A 9,749-nucleotide genomic window follows, 5' to 3' on the forward strand; every position below is an offset into this window, starting at 1 on the left:
AATTGATATGTAGCATGTTCCACATAGTTAATAATTCACTTTTCCTTGTAGGGATATGATTTTCTTTTCAGGAAAAACTTTTTCCCTAATGTGTGAAATAAATTAGTGTGGTTGGTTAAGAGATTTTATACAGTTATCTGGTTTAATAGGAGGGTGATGCCTATAAAAAGTTTAGAGATTGGTATGAGCTGTTTCTAAAACTTTATTTTTAACCGTGCGAAGTTTATGTAGCCGGGATATTTCAGTTAATACAATTTGGTTGACAGTTATTAGAGACTAAGTCGCCTGGCATGTACGGAAAAGTCAGTGAACACTTGACTTTATTTTGGAAAGACAATTACAGATATAAATATATCATTAGGATGTTGAGATAAAAGGTTATAACTTTCAGGAGGGAGTAACGGATGCAAAATGTTGATATCATTATCTGAATACATTGTTTCAAGGTATAACTATAGGCCAAATAAAAAACAAGAAAACAGAAAGGAATTAAAATAAAAGAAAAACCGAATGGCCTATGAAATTTGTTTTGTACTCTGGTGCCCGCACCAATGTTAATTAATCTTTTGCAATCAGTCCAGCGATCCCTAATTACATAGAATGTTTACAAACCACCATTCGTTCAATCCTTTGCTCTCTCATATCGATGTGTAAGTGATGAAGTACGTGTAAGATCTAATGAATCACCTGAAACGATTCAAACTCTGTTTAGAACGGACCGAACTGATAATAAATGATACGATACGGTATAAAGCGCTCAGCTGGCCATGGAAAATATATACAGTTGAAACGGTTGTTATAAAAGCTTGGTACTATGCCGGTTTTAGTAGAATTAATGATGAATCCATTAACTGTATTCAACTTAAAGTAAAGTCCAATTACGAATTCCTGGAACTACAGGTTATTGACAGAAACGTTCTTGATTTGAGCGAGAGGGTTTGGTAGGGTTCGAAACAGTACAAACACGTATGTAAACAGCACACAAAAATGGTCGAAAAAGTCGTAACACCTATTATGTGTTGCCATGCCAGGTTTCTTGTAATCTGGCTGTAACGAATCTATCTCGGGTGCAAATACCCGAACAAAATATTTGTATTTTGCTCTTTCGTTTTTATGTGAAAACATGCTTACATGTTAAAAATTACTTAAGAGTTCGACAAATCAGACAATTGAGTTTGAAACTTGCAAAAGTGTCAAATTAGTGACTGACGAAAAAATGATGTACTTTCTTTGGTTTGAGATGTATTTAAATTTTATTATATAATTCTTAATCATCTCCTTTCAACGTTTTTCTTATTAATCTGCCTTTCAGACAAATTGTCATACCGTAACAGGAATACGGTGAATTATACAATCTGGCATACCATAACAGGAATACGGTGAATTATACAAACTGGCATACCATAACAGGAATATGGTGAATTATACAATCTGGCATACCATAACAGGAATACGGTGAATTATACAAACTGGCATACCATAACAGGAATACGGTGAATTATACAAACTGGCATACCATAACAGGAATACGGTGAATTATACAATCTGGCATACCATAACAGGAATACGGTGAATTATACAATCTGGCATACCATAACAGGAATATGGTGAATAATACACTTTACTACCTCATTGTATTTTATAACAGCTGCTTTATGCTCCTAAATAGATTACAACAAAAAAGAGTTCACATTACATCTAAGTTTCATTTCTGCAAGCTGACTGGGATATTTTTAATACGTAAAGCTCCACGAATATTTGGAGTGGTGTATATTTATGTGGATTATGTAAAGATCTTCAACAACAACAAAAACATCACAGTTGAATAAGTGAAATTAATTGTACTTTATAATACAAAGTCTGAATATATTAAATTAATCTGCAGACAAATAACCTACATTCAGAAACTATCCACCCATTCTGCCATCCTGATACTAATATACGTCGGAAATTCTGAGAAATAGCAATAAACAGACATACTACTACTAAAATGCACGATAACTTTGTGACAATCTGTTGCATTCTCAATTATCATTTATCAATTTATGTTGTGATGCAGATAAATAATTCTCATTTTGTGCAAATGTTGTTGCGTATAAGGGGTAGCATTGCTTGAGATCTATTTAGTTTTGTAGAAGTGTTGGTATCTCTAAATAAACTTCCAACATGAATCCACTGTAACTACTGTCAGGTATTTCCTGCAGAGTATCTTTTAGCTAAATACTCTGTTCTTCATTTTCCCTTCTAGGTATTTTTTATTGTAATGACATGTAAATAATGATTGCCAAATTATAGAAAATCTTGCTATTTAAAGAAAAGAATTTGGTTATTGATTCATCATTTAATTTTATCGAACAGTCTGTATATAATGTATTGTCTTTTTCGTATATATTCAATATCATACAAATTACACCAAAAGTTTCGTATATATTCAATATCATACAAATTACACCAAAATGTCCAAAAACGATCATCAAAAAAATGAAATAATCGGTCAAATGTGCAAATTAAGCACAGGATATCTTTACTGTAACACCATCAATTAAACTTCGTGCTCCGTAATAATCATGTGGATGAACTTTTGCTTAAAGGTGGAAGTGTGACATCATATTTACTTTCTCCCCCCTCTACTACTCTAACCGGTTTAACAACTAGTTTAGCAACAATGTCTTTTCTTTCCAATGGCTCATACACATTTACATCTCCAATTCTTCCAACTCGTCACCATTTTAACTGCATGGCCGTCCAATAATCACAGCATATATCCAAATATAATCTGGCGGTTTATCTATATGAACACATTTTATTTAGTACGGATTCAACAACAGTCAAACACCTACTAATCATTTTTTGCACAGAGCTTCCTCTGAGCAGCTGATTTGAAACTATTCATTCCAGTGGAATATCTATTTCGTGCGTTCACTTATTTCCAATGTATAGCTTGGCATATAAGATGACAAATAATACATTCAATGACATTTATCCTTTCCTTACAAAGTATATTGAACGTTTCTGTAATAAAATTATTTGATTTGAATTTGTTGCTTATTTTGAATTATGAACTGCCATCGAGTATTTTACAAGTCTGTTCATTTTGTTAAAATGTACTGTTATAGAATCAAATGTTAATATTGTTCGAGTGTTGACTTTTCAAGTGTAGTATTGTTCGAGTGTTGACCTTTCAAGTGTAGTATTGTTCGAGTGTTGACCTTTCAAGTGTAGTATTGTTCGAGTGTTGGCCTTTCAAGTGTAGTATTATTCGAGTGTTGACTTTTCAAGTGTAGTACAGTGCAATGGAAATATTGACTAAAATCTTGATTGTTGCCACTTGAGAATATTTGCTCACTTATCTTGAATGAATATCTGAGTTACTTCGTGATGATTTTGTTTAACGTTGGCTCATTTAAACGTTTAGATTAATATCTAGTTCAGAAATGTATTAAATGTATTAACTTCATCTATTACTTCCTTTTCAATCCATACATATATTAAGGAAGCCTTCATCAAATATTGGATTATCCAGAAACTTTTATATATCTACTTCACTGATATGTACGCACTTTACAAGCATTTCGTTTTATGTTGTGTTCTCACTATGCTTTGCTTGTACTGTAACATCATTCTTTTAAACGAATCCCATATTACTCTGTTCCACACTGTTTTCTGTATATGAATGCTTCGTTTCGGTTGTTGGGAGATCTGCATACCTATTGGATTCCAGAAATAAAAATTAGGATTTAGGTTATTCAAAGTGTATAACATTTTCTGAAAACGTTTCACATGCTATATGTTGGAATATATACAAAGTGGTTCGATTTTCGCTATATTCTGCTTCTTATTTTAGGAACACAGAGATCTGACAAGTTATTAAAAACTCGACCGAGAGAGGAGTTTCTTTAGAATAATTCAAAGATATTCAAATTGTTTTTTAAGTACAAATTCTCTTGTTTTATTTCCTTGTCCTCGGTAAAGACTTTAATTTCACATATTTGAGAAACGTTTAGTACAAACCAGCATGCGCTTAGAACTTTGTTTCAAATCTTACCCAGGAAGTTAACTGAGCATGCCATACGATCTCTTTGGAGCAAAGGCTTCTTTTAACGACGGCAGAAATAAACATGCCTTTGTCCGTTATTTAGTGGAGAAAAAAAACCTTTTGGGATAAAGGTGTTTCCGTTTTGATGAGCAAGTATAGGAAATTAAAATAACTGCAGCTAAAAGTCTGATGGAACCGGAATTGTGAAAACTTCAGCTTCAGAAATAAATTAAATGAAATGGAAAAGAAGCGGCAAACACAAATTCAAAGAGAAAGAGAAGAGAGAAACGCAGATTTAGCAAATGCAAATACAGAGAGAGAGAGAGAGAGAGAGTGAGAGAGGACGCATAGAGAAATACAAATGCTTAATGAAAGAAAGACGAAAAAGAATAACGATAACCTATGTGAGACGTCCCAAATTAGTAAGCCTTTTTAATGAATGAACATTTAGCAAGAGTTGTTCCTTTATAATTGTATAGTTCATAATAACAATCGACAAAGTTTCAGCCTCATTAAAATTCTACAGTATTCCTGCAACATTTGATGAAATTTTAAAATAATATGGTTTTTAATAACCTGAAAGTATTTCTTTGTGTTCTTCTTAATGATGACACGTCGTCGATTCATTTTTACGTGGATAACATTCATATGACATAATAAGAACCACAGACTTGAGGGAAGGTAAAAATGGCTACATTTAAATCTGACTTGAGGACATATTAAAATGACTACATTTACATATTATGTCTTTTTTAATGAGACAAGAAGGGCCGCCGAGGACGTTAAAAATGACAGCTACCAACCCCACCTAGTTTCCCCAGTCTCCCTTCCTACAGTCGAATCTGAACACCGTCAACTCTTTCTCGTGCGAGGCGAACAACTTCTACACCTTGAAAGAATATCTGGGATAATTGTAGTGAAATGTCTGGCTTCGGAAAGATTTTGGCGGACAAACAACATCCTAAATGCTAAATAAACCTCGATCCTTCTATGTACTGAAAATTACTCTAATGACGCTTTTATCCATGTGGGCCTTCTATGATATATATGCACTGTTATGCATATTTTTATTCTTGCAACTTCTTGATCAGGATACGGAATAAAATCAGTACTCTAAAGATCGCTGCTTATGTTGCTATTGCGATCACACGTCAGCCAGTTGTTGTAACGTCGCTGTAGTTATTATGACGTAATAACCTCCACAGGAATGTAAGCAGTTTGCATCTACCTTGCTATGACTTTCTCACCCATGCGACAGAGAAATCTAGCTGTTTTGCTAGCCTTACTTTTCTTGTCTCAGTCTTGTCACCTCAGACCAGACGTCTCAGTCAAGGTGTCTTCGCGCTCAGAACTACTTTTTTTTAAAAAAGAAACCTTTGTTGTCTTATGCTGTGCCTGATGTAGTTGTTCTAAAATCAAACAATGACAACAAATATATAACAAACACATAGTAACTTAATGTCAATCCATCTTTGAGAACATGCCATACAAAAACACGTCGAGAGAGACAAAGAAACACACGCATACAATGTCGAGCTTTTTTGGTATTATGCTAGTTTGTTCCAGACAGCATGGTCAATTTTATCCTATATGCAGGCCTAGCTCAATACATGTTCGAGTCAGTGTCATTTAGCTAAAGCCAGAAGGAATCATTTATCTGTCAACACATTTATCCAAAAGTAAATTTCACTGTAGCACTTGCCATATTTCCAAGACAGAAAAATAAATTTTTAAAAGAATCTGTGAACTTATAAGTTTAGCACATGGTTATCCGCTAGAGTCCGTATTTGGATGGTTTTTTATACACGGAAATAATTCTACAATCAATATTAAGGACAACACAAGTATGTAGTAAACAGTTTCACCTCCTCCAAAGAAAAGGAGAGCTACATACGATAGTGACACAGATTGATAATTACCCATAAATAATGTAATGCAACATGTTACTATTCGTTACATCTTGTACTAAGAATAACTATCGTAGAGCTGAGTACCCAGTATCGTTTCATTATTTACAATATAACTTTTCAAAAGTGGAACTGACAAAAATGAAACAGATTCTTGTTATAAATATTAATTATGTATTGTCATATTTATGTATTATGACGTAACAATAATAGCAACCACGTGTTTGATGGCAGTTCCAAATATCCACTATACACACCTGAGGTCTTTTTCTAGCATTCGACGAAATAATATATATTAAATGTGATAATACCTCATTACTATGCGATGTTTCATTTGTTATTTTCCTTTCCTCACGCGTATACACTGTGTACTTCGGATGCAACAGTCACACCACAGCCCTCATTAACATATTTGTATTAAAGAGCGACATGTAATCATTTGCACGTGAACTATAGTACACTAGTGAAGAGTTCTTTTTACTTTAAAGGAAAATATTGGGTAGGAAAAATAATCTACGTTGGGGTTTGGACCGAGACAAGGAAATCAACAGTCGCAATGTTACATTATATTTCTCGCCAAATAATGTAATCGCTTGACTGGGATTTCCTTGTCTTGGTCTTGGTTACGTGTGATAACGTCACGGCAAACAAGAATAATCACTGCAGTCAGAATGTTTTCGGCCCTTTCCGTCGAATGCTAGAAAAAGACCTCTGGTGTGTTTAGTGGATATTTTGAACTACCATCAAACACGTGGTTGCTGTTATTGTTACGTCATAATAGTTTCATCGATGCCACAACAGTGATGTGATGTGCCACGATCAATAGCAACGTAAGCAACACTTTAAGGCTATTCAACGAAATATGTTTTAAAAGTTTTATTAAAAATTGCCGGTGTAACATAAAAATAGAATAGTTGTAATGTTGTCAGGTGATACTATTCAACACCTGTCTGTTTGTTAGGATCTGTTGATTGCACATCTAGTTGATGTTCTTCCGCCGGTATCGTACCAGTTTGGGAGGTATGAGTACGACTAACAACTAAATGTCTCCTTCAGAAAGGGCAAGTCATTTTACACGCATCAAAAAGGGACGTGGCAATGCCAGCTGTAACCACTGCAGATGAACTTGAACATTTTTAACGGATGTCACATACTAAAATACCTTTTTCATTTAATTGAATTTACAAAATGATTCTGTTTCTCATTCGTTCATTACTGTATCTCAAAATAGGTACTAAATCATCAATATACTTAATATCGGTATCTACTTGCCAAATGGTGTTAAAGATTTGTGTCTACTCTGAAATTACGGTTACACCATTTTAAGTAACGTATCAGATCTGCATTTGAATTCATGTTAGAGAGCTATAGTTAAAATGATGCATTCAGAATGAAGTTTTCGACATTCATAAATGTGAAGGTTGTAATTGGATCGTTGAATCGAAAGGTTAGCAGAACATGACCCCGTGTTGGTGTTTGACCCATCTCTATTATATCTACGATCTCAATTTTGATATTATTGACAATTCATAATCGTTGACGCAAAGCAGCAAGAAAGGGTGGAAAGTCAGAATAAAGGGTCGCAAGGTGGCATAAAGTGTTGAATTTATATGTTTGCATTGTCCCATCTAACGTTTTATTGGCACCCTATGAAATTGTGTGTATAAATTGCTTCCTAAATAGTGAAACCTTTCACACTATAATTACTGTTCTTCACACCATTACATTTTACGATCTAACAAAAGACTTTGCATACAAATAAATCAGGAACTATTTTGGATTTCTAGCTTTAAAAATAAATTATTGTTGAGTGCATCTGTGTCCTCCCAAAGAAGAAAATCAGAGAAAGAACTGTAAGGACCACCATACGTATTTGAACCGATAAGGGCCCTGATCCAAACCTTTTGGCCAGATCCACAATGAATTATAATGTCAGCACTTCTTGATCGAACCTATCGGGTTTGAAGGCAAAGGTAATTGCCTCTTCTACACCATCCAATACAATTTCAATCTGAACATCACTTATTTGAGATGTGCAAATGAGGTTAGTGAAGAAGAAATATTTCCAGATATTGGACATGTGAAGATTCCTGCGTCCTTTTCATAGCCGTTCCCTTCGTTGATCTCTACCAGATCGAATACAAGAGGGTGTATGTTTCTAGTGGAGATATATTATGATGAACTGTGCACTAAAGGCAACTTTTCGAGCTGAAAAAATAAATGAATGCTTCTCGCAATATTTCTACTTTGGCATAGTTTTCTAAATTTCTATTTTTAGGAAACCTTCATATTTCCAGTCATTAATAGAGGCATTTGTGTATTTGACGACTTCCATACAGGCAAGCTTGACGTTTCCTTACCTGAAATGAATGGTGGTTTCCTTAGACAAATATAAAATATTGGGTAGATATTTGGAGAAGATTTGCATGAGCCAATTCAACTCAAGAAATAGGAATGACGAACATCTGGTTTAATACATGCTTAATATATATCATTTATTAGCGAGGCAAATTTGTTCATACAATCCCTGTCATATGAATCCACTTTGTTTTGCATAGGATAAGCCGTAACAAACTTTGTTCTGGCGTGTTAAGCTACTGGGCCACGTTGATGAGTGTTCTAATTGGAACATTCTGCATTTCACTGAATTAATTATGATATTTTTGTTATCTAGTAGCACATGTGGTGGCAGGGTCCAGTTTCCTAAATTGGCCCCTATCAAATTTCTTAACTTAAGGCTATGATGTGACTTTTTCAGCTATTATTATCTACTATTTAAAGATACGGCGATATTTGTGAACTAGACGTTTCGGGCTTGTGTTCTTGAAATTGATGTCAGGCATGTACACCTTCCAAACTTATTCTGTAGTATGTTCATTGTGAAATACCAATAGTTGGCTAGAAAGAAGAGCTAACCTCCCATAGCAGTATACACATGGGTCTGGGGCAAGTACAATTTCTCAAAAACGGCTTGAATGACAACTATTTTCAATTGCATCAGCCTGTTCAGTACACACTGTTTGGCAGAACTGTTACCTTGGAAAAGGGCTGGTGTTTGCACTGTGAGCTTAAAGGAGACTAGAAATCAAAATTTTCCTTCTACGTATGTAATTCTCTACAGATTTTAATTCGACTGACATGTTTATAAATTAAATATCGTAAGCGGGTAGTGATTTTATTGCATGGAAGATACCACGATTCCGTAAATTGCCGAGTTTTTCCGAGTTTTAATGAGACGACAGATCACGTGGTACCGTGACGCAATACTAGCCAGTCCTCGAATACAAACATAAACATTGGCGAGCGAGGCAGACGGAAGGAGACCACATTTGGGTTGCACATTCAAAACTTGAATCTGCAGTCTGATATAATAGTTTATGTACTGTACTGGTCAGAGTTAAAAGAATTTTTTTAGGCACAGGCCCCGGGCAGGTGACTTAAATAAACTCAAGCCCTGACTGAAATTCCACAAGCCCGGACAGTTCATACCTGTCAACTCTCAAGCCGGGAGAAAAACCTCCTGATTTTGGGGGTATTTCCTCATCTACATCCCGATCTCGTAATATCTCTAAATTTTTCGCAGCGAAGTCCCAATAATTACATTATGTCTGTCAATTTTCATTTGTCAGAAGAAGAAAAAAACAACCCCAAACCGTTTATAAATAGATGTAACGTATGCAATCCACAGTCTAAGCTGCCACACTGCAGACATCGTAGTGATATGACTGAAAAATTGTTAAAGCTACGTTAAAAATTCAAATCATACGCACACACGTCTAAATCCGGCACTGGACGAAATAATTAAT

This window comes from Sinohyriopsis cumingii, chromosome 8, assembly GCF_028554795.1.
Source record: "Sinohyriopsis cumingii isolate HCF-2022 chromosome 8, ASM2855479v2, whole genome shotgun sequence".
NCBI classification, from domain to species: Eukaryota; Metazoa; Mollusca; class Bivalvia; order Unionida; family Unionidae; genus Sinohyriopsis; species Sinohyriopsis cumingii.